This window comes from Bufo bufo, chromosome 1, assembly GCF_905171765.1.
Source record: "Bufo bufo chromosome 1, aBufBuf1.1, whole genome shotgun sequence".
In the NCBI taxonomy this organism is placed as follows: domain Eukaryota; kingdom Metazoa; phylum Chordata; class Amphibia; order Anura; family Bufonidae; genus Bufo; species Bufo bufo.
Window position 1 is genome coordinate 49651928 of NC_053389.1, and position 15808 is coordinate 49667735.

A 15808-nucleotide genomic window follows, 5' to 3' on the forward strand; every position below is an offset into this window, starting at 1 on the left:
TCTATCTTTTCTTCAGTCCTGCGGAACAGTATGCCATCCGCATCTTTTGCAGCCCCATTGAAATGAATCGGTCTGCATTCAATCTACAGAAAAATGTGGATTGGATGCGAACCAAACATACGGTTGTGTGTAGGGCTGCAGCTATCGACTATTTTTGTAATCAAGTATTCTGTCGATTAATCCAACGACTAATCGAGTACTCTAATAACAAAATACTAATTAAAAGAATGTTTTTCTTTATAAAAACTCATCAGCTGTCCCCCCGTGCCATCAGCTGCTGCCTCAGTGCCATCAGCTTCCTCCCCAGTGCCATCAGCTGCCCCCCTAGTGCCATCAGCTGCCCCCCTAGTGCTATCAGCTGCCCCCCTAGTGCCATCAGCTGCCCCCCAGTGCCATCAGCTGCCCCCCTAGTGCCATCAGCTGCCCCCTAGTGCCATCAGCTGCCCCCCTAGTGCCATCAGCTGCCCTCTAGTGCCATCAGCTGCCGCATCAGTGCCATCAGCTGCCCCCTCGTGCCATCAGCTGCCCCCCCCCGTGCCATCAGCTGCCCCCCCCCGTGCCATCAGCTGCCCCCTCAGTGCCATCAGCTGATGCCTCAGTGCCAGTGCCATAAGCTGCTGCCTCAGTGCCATCAGCTGCCCCCCCAGTGCCATCAGCTGCCCCCCCCAGTGCCATCATCTGTCCCCCAGTGCCACCAGCTTGCCCCCCAGTGCCACCAGCTGCCACGCAATGCCACCATCTCCCCCTCCTAGCCATGTCCCCAGTGCCAGTACTTACCTTTCCTGTAGGGGCGCCACTCCACAGCTCCTCCATCTTCTTCTCGTCCTGACATCATACAGCTTCAGGCCATAGTGCGCGCTTACGTGCGCTATGACCTGACGATGTGTCAGGATACAGTGCAGCGCGTGGCGGGGCGGCGGGTGACCACGGAGCGGTTAGTAATAGCAAGCGCTCCATGGTCACATGACACAAACGAATCCTCGATGCAAAAAGAAATTTGTGTCGGATTACTCGATTCAATCGAGTAATCGTTTCAGCCCTAGTTGTGTGCATGAGGCTTTAACCCTCACAGTAACAGAAAGGCATCATTGCATACATTGACCCCGCACTACAGCGCAATTTCACACAGCGAGGACCAACATTGTCCCTAGCAGATTGCCATTTCCAGTAAATAAAACCTGAATACTAAAACATCATCTGCCTCGCATTATGTGTCTTTTTCTGATCCAACATATTAATCATCAGAATAACAAAATGCTGGGATGATTGTCGCCTGTGCTCTGCTGTGATCGGACCCGGAGGATGCAGGTGAGGAGATTTGCACGGTTATTCAGATTTCTCAGGGTCACTTAATGAAAAGCGACTGCAAAGAGTCAGCCGGTGGTTGAAAAGTGAATTTCATATGGCGGATGTAACAGAATCTGTGTGGGCTAATTGTCTCTCGTGTTATGCAGTGAGTTAACCAAACCAGACATCATCTCCTCTAATCCACATGAGATAGACAAGTAAAAATAATAATTAATGTGGCCACTTGTTCTATCAGCTCGAGGTGTGCAGAACCAATTTATAAGATTTGTAAGCAATTTACAGAAGGCCTCATTTGTGCTTCTTTTCGGCACTGAGGGTGTGCCATTGTTTGGAAGGAAAAATGTCCTTAAGGCCTCTTGCACACGACCGTATGTATTTTGCGGAACGGAACAGCTGGTCATAAATAGAACAGTCCTATCCTTGTCCGTAATGCGGACAATAATAGGACATGTTCTATTTTTTTTGCAGAACGGAAAAGTAATGCACACGGAGTACCTTCCGGGTTTTTTTTTGCGGACCCATTGAAATGAATGATTATGTATACGGTCCGCAAAAAAAAACGGAATGAAAATATGTTCGCGTGCAAGAGGCCTAAAGGCTGTGTACACCTTCAGAGTCCGTTTTTGTTTATGATTGCATTTTACTTATTTTTGCCTAAAAATAATATTTTCAATTGACCTTTATTAAAAATATTGCCCCATTCTGTCACAAATGGTTAACAGTTTATCTAACTGGGTGACTGGTTCTTTCACTTTCTGCCGGTCATCTAATAAACCTTATCGCTAAACTTTTAAGAGGTCATAGACACTTATTGAAGCCACATTCTTATCAGTAAGGTAAAAATATAATGGTTATAATGTCAGAGAGCAGAGACAAGGAGCCTGTCAGCTCCCCATATGACGGAAAAGACAGGAAATCCACAGGCTGCTACTACATCTCAGCTATGTACACCATTTTTTTTCCATATTTTGAAATAAAGACCAATTGAAAACAGATGACGCTATGGAGGCTCAACCCTGTCACCACCTGCCATTAGCTGCCCCCCCACCTCCTCCCCGACACCGGATGTTTTCATCCGTGCCAGGGGAGAAGCAGCAGTGGCGGTGCCGGGACCAGGAGCGGCGCAGGGAGTGGGGACCCAGGTAAGTATATTCAGTGTGGGGGGCCCAGCATATTGGGGCACTTTTTATAAAATTGGATAACCCCTTTAATATATTCGTACAGCGTACAATCCCTTTTACCCCTGATATATCCATCATAGGTGTCCTTGGGTCTGCTTTCTACACGGTGGGTGCCTAATTGGCATTGCAGTGTCTAAAAATTTCCATATTATTAAGTTAAGAAAGTATTCAGCCTATACAGTAAATGCAGTATTTGGAAAAAATAATAGAACTTGCCAAATAGGCATTTTTTGGGGGGGGGGGTTTAAAAATCCAGTGTTGTTCCTGCTCCCATTATGGAGAGTGAACGTCCCAGTATTCATTAGCGTCTTCTTTCCCTCCCAGGTCTCCCCATATCCTGGACTAATCTCCATGAATGAAAGTTGTTTTGGAACCTTTGTAATTCGATAATCTACAGACATTGAGCGATATCTGGTGTCCTCCGCACGCCGCCTGTGTTTGATTAATTCCCCGTTTGTTAGACACACTGTCCTGTTTCATTTCTCATTTCAATGTCCTGGACACAAGCGGTTTTCCTGGGTGAGGCGGCTGAGACATCGGAGTGATTGACGGAGTCCTGCTTCTCCAGCTGTGACAAGTCTACTCCTCTCCTATTGCACTGTCTCTATCATTTTTATGCGGCGATTGATAAGTAACCCTTTGGCTCTTGAATTGTTCATTTCTTGTGCTATTTCTTCCTTCACCAAGAATTATTTAAGAAACACTGTCACCAGTTCTGATGAAAAGGGTTACCAGGTCAGGGTCTCAAAAGACTTAACTTACCTTGAGGTGACATTATGTGCAATCTAAACTGATGTCATGCTGTCATCTCTAAATACTGCGAATGATCCATTTATATCGGTCTCTTAGCCCTTACATAATACAATTAAGTCCATCTTCAAGCTTATAGCAGTTTATATGCCATCTTATGCAAGGTCAGCATATTACACCTAAAGGTCCGTACTACTAGTAGTAGGGTTGGGCAATATACCGGTATTCGTAATATACCACGGTATTAAGAAACAGCAATATCGCAGTTTCTTAATAACCGCAGTATTTTAGTGACATCATAGGGGCAGTCGCACTTGAGAGTGCTGACTGCCTCCAAAACGTCGGGCGCACATTACAGGGCAGTACCTGCCCCTAGCCGGCACAGTGGAGAAGGAGGCAGTCCCTTCCTCCCCCTGTGACGCGTCTGCTGCTGTGCCACCATGTCACACAGCTGGCACCTGGCCTCAATGACAGGGCGCGGTGATCCCGCCAACCCCGTCAATTAACCCCTCAGGTGCGGCACCTGACGTGTCCTGTCATTGAGGTGATACAGCCGACACCCGCCGCCTCCATTTCTATTAGGCCTCTTGCACACAACCGTATGGCTTTTTCTGTATTTTACAAAGAAAAATGTGGGGGATTGAGTCCGCACAACCTGTATGTAGGTGCACATCACTATGGCGAAATACATATACAAACGGAAAATACAAATGTGATTGCACTCTACATCCAGCATTCTGCCCTGCCTCCATGCTAGATGAGGCATCGGTGTACATTTTGGCCAAAGCGTAATAAGCCACTCACCACGTCAAGGTCGCCTCTATGGAGTGGTCCCTAACACTAGTTCCTACCCGTTTATGGGCCATGACAGCCACACAAAGTCCAGGGAATGCAGGTACAGCATGCAAGCCAAGCACACTCTGCTTTTAACCCCGTCCGGTGCCATTACAGCTTTCATCGGATCCAGGGATTATTACGCTTTGGCCAAAATGTACACCAATGCCTCATCCAGCATGGAGGCAGGGCAGAATGCTGGATGCAGAGTGCTATCACATTTGTATTTTCCGTTTGTATATGTATTTCGCCATAGTGATGTGCACCTACATACAGGTTGTGCTGACCCAATCCCCCACATTTTTTCTTTGTAGTATATATTAGAGGCGTGGCGATCTCCATGCAGTCATGCACACCTGACCAGTCAATCTGTCCTGGAGGCTGGTTTTAAAGTCAGTATAAAACTGAGTCTGCTTATATAGAACCTACCAGTAGCCATTTGGCTCCAGGAGAAGTATATGGTGGGCTCAGCGTGCATGTTGGTACTTGCATCCCTGGATCCGATGAAAGCTGTAATGGCACCAGACGGGGTTAAAAGCAGAGTGTGCTTGGCGTGCATGCTGACCTGCATTCCCTGGACTGTGTGTGGCTGTCATGGCCCATAAACGGGTAGGAACTAGTGTTAGGGACCACTCAAAATGAGACGACCTTGACGTGGTGAGTGGCTTATTATGCTTTGGCCAAAATATACACCAACGCCTCATCCAGCATGGAGGCAGGGCAGAAACCTGGATGTAGAGTGCTATCACATTTGTATTTTTCTGTATTTTGCGGTCCGTTTTTCACAGATCCATTTTTCCGTTTTTCGTTTCAGTAGTGTTTCCGCTTCCGTTCCGTTTTTCTGTTTGGTTTCCGTTTGTGATCCGTTTTTTGCGGATCGCAAACTGAAACGGAAGCATACAATAATGTTTAAACAGTAAGTACATAAAAAAATTGGGCTGGGCATAAATTTTTTTTTTGCATAACTATTGACTTAAATGGAGCCACAGATCATTATTTGCGGGCAATAATAGGACATGTTTTATCTTTCAGCGTAACGGAAATACGGAAACGGAATGCATACGGAGTACATTCCAATTTTTTTTTCGGAACCATTGAAATGAATGGTTCCGCAAACGGACCGGAAATGGAATCCGTAAAAACGGAACGGAAAAAAAACCTTTCATGTGCAAGAGGCCTAACGGACAAGGATAGGACTGTTCTTTTAGAGGCCAGCTATTCCGTTCCTTAAAATACAGAATGCACATGGACGTCATCCGTATCTTTTGTGGATACGTATTTTACGGACCACAAAATACATACAGTCGTGTGCCTGAGGTCTAACAGAGAGTGGATTATTCCACCGATCCAGGTTCCCTAGCCAATTTCTTGGGTGGCAGCTCAGCCGGATCCTTAGGCTGGTTTCACACGGGCGTTTGCGGGAAAAGGTGTGGGTGCGTTGCGGGAACATGCGCGATTTTTCCGCGCGAGTGCAATACATTGTAATGCGTTTTGCACGCGCATGAGAAAAATCGGCATGTTTGGTAGGTGTTCTGTAGATTGTATTATTTTCCCTTATAACATGGTTATAAGGGAAAATAATAGCATTCTTAATACAGAATGCTTAGTACAAACCGGCTGGAGGGGTTAAAAAAAAATTTAAAAAAATTAAACTCACCTTAATCCACTTGATCGCGCAGCCGGCATCTCTTCTGTCTTCTTCTTTGCTGTGCACAGGAATAGGACCTTTGATGACGTCACTGTGCTCATCACATGGTCCAATCACATGGTTCATCACATTACAGAAGAAGACAGAGATCGGCAACTACGCGATCAAGTGGACTCGGTGAGTTAATGTTTTTAAATTTTTAACCCCTCCATCACTTTTTTACTTTGCATTCTGTATTCAGAATGCTATTATTTTCCCTTATAACCATGTTATAAGGGAAAATAATAATGATCGGGTCTCCACCCCGATCGTCACCTAGCAACCATGCGTGAAAATCGCACCGCATCCACACTTGCTTGCGGATGCTTGCGATTTTCCCTCGCCCCATTCACTTCTATGGGGCCTGCGTTGCGTGAAAAATGCAGAATATAGAGCTTGCTGCGATTTTCACGCAACGCACAAGTGATGCGTGAAAATCACCACTCGTGTGCACAGCCCCATAGAAATGGATGGGTCCGGATTCAGTGCGGGTGCAATGCGTTCAACTCACACATTGCACCCGCGCGGAAATCTCGCCCGCGTGAAAGGGGCCTTATTGTTTTTATAACTACCTTCTCCATTGGATGTGCTTCCAGTATATCATGGGAGATACTCACCTAAGTGCAAGTGAGAGTTGTGCCTATCAGCAGAACTAATCAAGGTGATCATATATAGACTATCATCACCACCACCTGCTTATTACAGTTCATGCATACAGTTGGATGAGGCGGTTTTCTCCTGGTTTTTCGTAATATAGTACATTTTGAACTGCACGGTATGATGCAGTAATGTGTTCACTAACACAGGTTTGGTAATGCTACCATGGCTACAATGCAAAAGCAAACAAACACTATGTGCAGACAGTGATGAGCGGCAGGGGCAATATTCGAATTTGCAATATTTCGCGAATATTTGGGCGAATATTCGTCATATATTCGCAAATTCGTGATCTCCAGTCATTATTTTCTTGATTGTGAAAATTCAGAATAAAAATTTGCGATACGAAAATTCACGATCAACATTACTCCTGAAGTCCAAAGATATTGCAGCCTTCTTATTGGCCCACGAGCAAGAAGCAGTGAGGGATCATGGGTACTGATAAAAAAAAAAAAATCTAGAATATTCGCGATTATGAAGATATAACACTATATTCTAGATATTTGCGAATTCTCGAAGTGCCGATATTCGCTCAAAAAATTCACGATTAGAATATTCGCGATCAACACTATGTGCAGCAGCATGAATTGGCAAAAGTTGCAGCTAATTAGTTTAGAATTGATTCGCTAATCTCTAGAATTAAGCTGTGTCAATGCGTAAGACCACGGTGATGGACCATGTGATTGGAGCATGTGATCTGACGTCACCAAAGGTCCTTTTAGCCCATAACTCATCATTAAAGAAGTAAAGAAGAGACCGGGAACTACGCGAACAAGAGGAGAAGGTGAGTTAATTTTTATATATTTTTTTAACTCTCAATTGATCACCCACTAACCATGTTATAAGGGAAAATAATACAGTGAATAGACTGTCACCTAGCAAACATGCGTGAAAATCGCACCGCATCCGCACTTGCTTGCGGATGCTTGCGATTTTCACGCAACCCCATTCACTTCTATGGGGCCTGCGTTGCGTGAAAAACGCAGAATATAGAGCATGCTGGGATTTTCACGCAACGCATAAGTGATGCGTGAAAATCACCGCTCATCTGAACAGCCCCATAGAAATGAATGGGTCGGTATTCAGTGCGGGTGCAATGCGTTCACCTCACGCATCGCATCCGCGCGGAATACTCGCCCGTGTGAAAGGGGCCTTAGGCCTCTTTCAGATTATGTCGGGATCTGTTCAGGGAAAAACTCTGAGATTGCATTCAGTGTGTGTGGTTTCATTGCAGGTGTTTTTCACACACGTGAAGATAAACTGAAGAATACCAATCTACATCTTTCTAGCAACCATCACTGAAAAGCACATTGCATCTGGATGCGTTCCGTTTTTCAGGCAAGCCCCATTCACTTCTATGGAGCCAGAGCTGCATGAAAAACACACACAGTATAGAACATGCTGCGATTTTTCCTGATTGCAAAGATGATGCGTGAAAAACAACGGTCAAGTACACAGACCCTTTGAAAGGAATGGGTTAGGATTCAGTCCAGATGTTATGCGTTCACTATACACATCGCGTCCAGACAGAAAACTTGTCTGTGTGAAAGAACCCTAAAACTAATTGTAGGTTGCAAGCTGTGTATCAGGGAGTTCTGGAAATGAAGACTGCAGACTGGAAGTGAGTGCAACTTTCAGTGCTGCAGTCCATTTCCGTTTCCTGTAAGGCTCCATTCACACGTCCGCAATTTCGTTCTGCATTTTGCGAAAATTGCGGATCTCCACTTCCGGGTCATCACTTCCGTTCCGCCAAAAAAATAGAACATGTCCTATTCTTGTCCGCAATTGCGGACAAGAACAGGCATATTCTATTAGTGGCGGCAATGTGCGGTCCGCAAAATGCGGAAACGCCCATTGCCGCTTTCCGTGTTTTGCGGATCCGCGGCTCCGTGTATCCGCAAAACACGTTGCGGACGTGTGAATGGAGCCTAAGAAGTTGAGTGCAGTGGTTACTCTGAGTCTGGCATCATCAGAATAGCAGAAGGAAGTGGGCGATGTGAGTATATACAGTACTGTGCAAAACTTTTAGGCAGGTGTGAAAAGAATGCTGCAAAGTAGAAGTGTTAATAGTTTATTTTATAAATTAGCAAAATACTAAGTGAATGAAGAAAACAGAAATCTAAATGCAATCAATATTTGGGGTAACAACAACCTTTGCCTTTAAAACAGCACCAGTTCTTCTAGGTACACGTGCAGAAAGTTTTTGAAGGAACTTGGCAGAGGGGATGTTCCAAACATCTTGGAGAACTAAGCACAGATCTGATCTTTTGTGGATGTAGGCTTGCTCAAATCCTTCTGTCTTTTCGTGTAATCCCAGACAGACTTGATGATATTGAGATCAGGGCTCTGTGGGGCCATATCAGCCCTTCCAAGACTTTTTGCTCTTTATGCTGAAGTTAGCTGTAAGTTTGGGGTCTTTGTCCTGCTGCACAATAAATTTGGAGCCAACCAGATTCCTCCCTGATGATATTGCAAGATGGATAAGTAAATCCCCTTATCTATTTCCTGAAATGCTGCCCCAAACTTGAAAGGAACCTCCACCATGTTTCACTGTTGCCTGCAGAAACTCATTATTGTACTGCTCTCCAGCCCTTCTGCAAACAAACTGCCTTCTGTTACAGCCAAATATTTCACATTTTGACTCATGAGTCCGGGGCACCTGCTGCCATTTTTCTGCACCCCAGTTCCTATGTTTTCGTGTATAGTTAAGTTGCTTATCCTTGTTTCCATGTCGAAGCTATCGCTTTTTAGCCGCAATTATTCCATGAAAACCACTTCCCACTAGTAGAGTCGAGCGGACACCTGGATGTTCGGGTTCGGCAGGTTCGGCCGAACTTGAAAAATAAAGTTCGGGTTCGGGACCCGAACTTGACCCCGAACCCGAACCCCATTGAAGTCAATGGGGACCCGAACTTTTGGCCATTGAAATGGCTCTAAAATAGTCCTGGAAAGGGCTAGTGGGCTGCAAAAGGCATCAAAACGTGCTTAAGAGCATGGTAACTGTTCTGCAAACAAATGTGGATAGGGAAATGACTTAAAATAACATAAAATACAGAAAAATAAAAAATCTGGATCTAGGAGTAGGAGGTTGAGGAGGCGGTGGATGGGTGGATGTGGCGGTGTAGGTGGAAGCGGCGGTGAAGGAGGAATAGGTAGCCAACACTGATTTGTGTTATTTTTTATTTTTAAATTGGGACATATAACAAAATAAAACTAAGAATAAGTGCACTTGAGTACAAGAATGGATGGTTGAGGCCGGTATAAATGTCTATTCTGCACAAGGTACGGACAAGTCCTGTGGGATCCATGCCTGGTTCATTTTAATAAACGTGAGCTTGTCCACATTGGCTGCCGCCTGTGATAATGCTCTCTGCCGTGCTAAACACACGTTCACACTATACACTGGCTGCAGGGCAGGTCAGCACCTCCAAGGCTGACAAAGCTTTTCCACATTTTGGCCATGCTAACCCTGCCTTCTCAGGTGCTGGCGGTGCCCCAGCTGCGTTGGCGACCTCCTCCTCCTCCTCTGCCTTCGCCTTGTGCTTCCACTGTGCCCCCGCTGTCAGGTGGGAATGCCATCATCAGCGTGCGCTTGTAGTCGCGCATCTTCCGATCAGTAACAGATGTTTTCGCTAAATTTAGTTCCCTGTCAGCAATGCAGAGCAGGGGTTCATTCACGGCAAAAAGGGGTTCATGTCACCCAGCAATACAACAGAGGATTATGAGAGATTTAGGCCCCTGTCACCCAGGCAGAGCAGGGGTTCATTCACGGCAAAAGGGGGTTCATGTCACCCAGCAATAGAACAGAGGATTATGAGAGATTTAGGCCCCTGTCACCCAGGCACAGCAGGGGTTTTTATATGCCAAAAATGGTAAAATGTCACCCGACAATTGAAAATAATAATGTTTTCAATTTAGGGCACTAAAATTGCCACTTTTTTAAAATTAAAATGGCTCTAAAATAGTCCTTGAAAAGGCTAGAGGGATGTAAAAGGCAGTAAAATGTGCTTAAGAGCATGGCAACTGCTCTGCAAACAAATGTGGATAGGGAAATAACAAAATAAAATAAAATAACTACAAATTACAAATTATTAACCTGCAACTCAGAGAAGGTGGATATGGAGTCGGAGGTTGAGGAGGCGGTGAATGTGGTGTTGTAGGTGGAGGCAGCAATGGAGGAGGAGGAGGTAGCCAACAATGTTTTTTATTTATTTTTTATTGGGGTAGGTAGCCCCCAAAATATTGGGAAAATGAAAAAAAGAAAGAAAACAAAGAATCATTGCACTAGTAGAGCCGGACTGGGGGGCGGGAGCCTTTAGGGGAGGCGACCATGATGGGGGAAGGGGGGGGGGTTAGTGAGACCCCCCCAGAACAGGGATTGGTGTGTTTAATTAAGTGGGGGTGTCCAAGGGGTTAAAAGTGGGGGGCAGCAGCCGGTTAGGGGCCATTTTGTGAGACAAGCGCCCACCCACCCGCCCTGTTGAGGAGGTAAAGGGGTGGTGGAAAGGGGGGAAGGGGGACATGGGGGAAGAAAGGGGTCAGGGGAGGATTGTCACGGCAGTAAGGCGGTGGGAGGTCCTTGGAGTCGGTGTGATTCGATGGTAAGGAGGATGGGAGGGCCCTACAGGTGGGGCTGGACTCCCAGGATTGTTGGGCGGATGTGGCGGAACTGTCAGGGTGAGCCATCAGGGGTGCCTCCGAGCTAGTGGAGGCAACAGGAGGCAAAGAGTGATGCCCTGCGATCCTTGGCGGCGGAAGGACGTGCGCCAAACAGCTCTCCGCCTGGGGCCCAGCCGCCACTACATTTACCCAGTGTGCAGTTAGGGAGATATAGCGTCCCTGGCCGTGCTTACTGGTCCACGTATCTGTGGTTAGGTGGACCTTGCCACAAATGGCGTTGCACAGTGCACACTTGATTTTATCCAATACTTGGTTGTGCAGGGAGGGCACGGCTCTCCTGGAGAAGTAGTGGCGGCTGGGAACAACATACTGTGGGACAGCAAGCGACATGAGCTGTTTGAAGCTGTCCGTCTCCACCAGCCTGAATGACAGCATTTCAAAGGCCAGTAGTTTAGAAATGCTGGCATTCAGGGCCAGGGATCGAGGGTGGCTAGGTGGGAATTTACTCTTTCTTTCAAAGGTTTGTGAGATGGAGAGCTAAACGCTTCCGTGTGACATGGTGGAGATGCTTGGTGATGGAGGTGGTGTTGTTGGTGGCACATCCTCTGTTTGCTGGGCGGCAGGTGCCAACGTTCCTCCAGAGGTGGAGGAAGAGGCCGAGGCAGCAGCAGAAGAGGGAGCAGGGGGAGCCTGAGCCCTTTCTTGGTTTTGAAGGTGTTTACTCCACTGCAGCCCGTGTCTTGCATGTAGATGCCTGGTCATGCAAGTTGTGCTAAGGTTCAGAACGTTAATGCCTCGCTTCAGGCTCTGATGGCACAGCGTGCAAACCACTCGGGTCTTGTCGTCAGCACATTGTGTGAAGAAGTGCCATGCCAGGAAACTCCTTGAAGCTGCCTTTGGTGTGCTCAATCCCTGTTGACGGTGGCCAGTAGCAGGCAAACTGTTTTGGCGACGGCTGCTCTGCTTTTGCACCCTGCTCCCGCTTTTGCTACGCTGTTGGCTCGGTCTCACCACTGCCTCTTCCTCCGAACTCTGAAAGTCAGTGGCACGACCTTCATTCCATGTGGGGTCTAGGACCTTATCGTCCCCCTGCATCGTCTTCCACCCAGTCTTCCTCCCTGACCTCCTGTTCGGTCTGCACACTGCAGAAAGACGCAGCAGTTGGCACCTGTGTTTCGTCATCATCAGAGACGTGATGAGGTGGTATTCCCATGTCCTCACCAGGTGGTTGTGCGTCAGTGCATTCTATGTCTTCCACCCCTGGGGAAGGGCTAGGTGGATGCCCTTGGGAAACCCTGCCAGCAGAGTCTTCAAACAGCATAAGAGACTGCTGCATGACTTAAGGCTCAGACAGGTTCCCTCAAAATGCACGGGGGTGATGTGACAGACTGATGGGCATGGGTTTCAGGCGCCACCTGTGCGCTTTCTGCAGAAGACTGGGTGGGAGATAATGTGAACGTGCTGGATCCACTGTCGGCCACCCAATTGACTAGCGCCTGTACTTAATCAGGCATTACCATCCTTAGAATGGCATTAGGCCCGACCAAATATCGCTGTAGATTCTGGCGGCTACTGGGACCTGAGGTAGTAGGTTCAGTAGGACGTGTGGCTGTGGCAGAACGGCCACGTCCTCTCCCTGCACCAGAGGCTCCACCAACACCACCACCACGACCATGACTGCGTCCCTTATTAGATGTTTTCCTCATAGTTAGCGTTCACAAAGCAAAGTAAAAAGTGGTTAAGTATGTTAAAAATAATTAACCGCCAATATAAACCCTGATGTAGGGTATTGCACTCAATTTTTTTTAAAAACTCTATATGACAGCCGTATTTGTGGCCTAAATGTGACAGTCACCTATGCAAGTGTAATCACAGATGTGCAGTATATGAAAAAAAGGTTTTTTTTAAGCACAGTAAGCAAAACGCTGTATTTCTGGACTAGCAGACATGCAGATAGCCTATGCTGGTGCACTATCGTTGCATAAAATGGCTGCGGATTATGTATTGATATTGACAAACTGAAGTAAAAAAAAGTTTGTTTTCAGCAGTAGTTGGCTCAGTGCAGGCTTAAAAAAATTGTGCACTGCACCCACAAAACACATTTGATGTAGAGTAAAAAGGCAGTTCTTGATAATATTTCTCCATGATCTCTCCCTGACAGCAGCTGCAGCCTCTCCCTACACTAATCCGAGCAGAGTGACGGGTGGCGCTTCGTGACTCCAGCTTAAATAGAGGCTGGGTCACATGCTGCAGTTAGCCAATCACAGCCATGCCAATAGTAGGCCTTTTGGGGCAAGTAGTATGACGCTTGTTGATTGGCTGCTGTGCAGCCTTTCAAAAAGCGCCAAGAAGGCACCGAACCTGGTATGATATGACTTTTTATTAAGTTATCCACGGATGAGTCTTTTGCTTACAGCTCTTATGAGGATCTGGTGCATGGGGTCTTATTTTTATTTCTGCTTTACACTCCATAGGGGCATTATATTTTGCTTTGCCACTCCCTCCTTCAGCACATTACATGCAGAGGCCTCCATTGCCCACAGCATGTAAAGTGTTAAACAGCGTAGATCGGCTGTTGGAAGACCATTTCAGGGGACTACCTCTTGAAGCTCATCAAGAGAATGCCAAGAGTGTGCAAAGCAGTAATCAAAGCAAAAGGTGGCTACTTTGAAGAACCTAGAATATGACATATTTTCAGTTGTTGAACACTTGTTTGTTATGTATATAATTCCACATGTGTTAATTCATAGTTTTGATGCCTTCATAGTCATGAAAATAAAGAAAACTCTTTGAATGAGAAGGTGTGTCCAAACTTTTGGTCTGTACTGTATAATGATTTTTTCCTTATAAATGTTGTCATGTACATCCGCAAATTCATTTTTCATGGCGGCCCAGTCTAAGCGCTGCACGGGTCAAATGAGAGCCGCGACCATGCTCTAACAGCCCGGACCAGCAGGAGTGCCGATCTACGCTGTTTAACACTTTACATGCTGTGGGCAATGGAGGCCTCTGCATGTAATGTGCTGAAGGAGGGAGTGGACTCCCTCTGTCTCCCATCGGCATCACGCAAATGCGATCGCGGGGTGCCAATGTGTGTGAGAGCTGCCTGGGGTCTGATGTAGGTCCCAGACTAGCCTTCAGTAATTTCCTCTCTGGCGCAGCCTGCTGGTCAATGTTACTATATGCACTATAGGGATTGCATTTTAAAAGCAATCAAAAAGCTGTCTCTTATAGTCCCCTTGTGGGACTATTAAGTGGTAAAAAAAAGTAAAAAGAAAAAATCATTTATTCAATAAAAAAAATCCCATTAAAAAAACGCTTTTTTTCCCCATTGAAAATATGCTTTTCAATGAAAAAAATAGCAGAAAAAGAAAAATCTTCCCCATATGTTTTGTATTGCCGCGTCCGTAACGACCCAGACTACATAAATATCATGTAAATTATCCCCTAGGGTGAACACTGTAAAAGAAAACAATTTAAAAAAAAGACAGAATTGCTCATTTATTCTTAGTTGCCACGGAACAAACGTAATAACAAGCGATCAAAAAGCGCCATTTACTCCAAAATGATACCAATGAAAAATGCAAGTCCTTACACAACGCCAAAGAAAGAAAAGTAAAAAAGTTATGGGTCTTGGGAAGCGGCAATGCAAAAACATTTTTTTCTTTTAAAAAAAGGGGTTTTATTGCAAAAAGGTAGTAAAATGTAAAAGAAAAAACAACGTATTTGGTATCACTGTAATCGCGCTGACCCAGAGAATAAAGATATTATGTTATTTATACCGAAAAATGAACGCCGTAAAATTTATAATGTAAAAACGCATTGGCAGTATTGCTGTTTTTCCCATCTCCCCCCCAGAAAGGTTTAATAAAAGGTTATTCAGAAAGCTATGTGTAGCCCAAAATGGCGCCATTAAAAACTACAACGTGTCCCCGCAAAAGACAAGCCCTCGTAAAGCTATATAGACGGAAAAATAAAAAAAGTTATAGCTCTTGGAACGCGACGATGAAAAAAGGAAGAAAAACGCTTGGTCAGTAAGGCCCAAAACAGGCTGGTCACTAAGGGGTTAACATTGCAGACCGACTAAGCAAAGCAGTTTTTTTTAGTTTAATTAGACCCCACTGCGGCCTGTACCGCAGATTGTGATTGTACCTTTACTTTGCAGCATTTTTTCCATACCTCCCTAAACCTGGTACACTGTACTGTATACAATATCCAGTATCTGAGATCCACTTCAACTAACCTCTCTCCACCTCAGCTTTTGTGAAATGAACCTAGTGGAAATGTAAATTTGTGAAAATTGTACATTTTAGCTCAACACATGGGGTGTAATGTATTGAAGCAGTATCATCTTCTCAGCACTCCTTTATACAGTGGTAAGCTATTTTTACAAAGAGGTCATTGGAAGACGCAGCAGGGGCTTCTTAGGTTGATCAGAGCCAGTTGGCCTTGAAAATCAGTACCACATGAACATGATGTCCCCGTATTTATCTACTTGTACAGGTTTTTGCCTGTAACTACACTGAGCATTTAAAACTGTGGGATATTCAGAGCTTGTCGTATTATTTCTGTGTGAGATGATAAGCATACATCTGTTATGCATAGTTTTTCTTCCTTCAAAAGTACTAAAAACTTTTATACTCAGTGAAAATAAATACTGGATGTAACTGCATGATTTTCCTAGTCTATGACGTAAAGTCATGGTTTTATTAAAGATACGGAGGCGAGTCTTGCTATCCCTTTCTTTACTGTCCACCAATAGCAGCAAAGA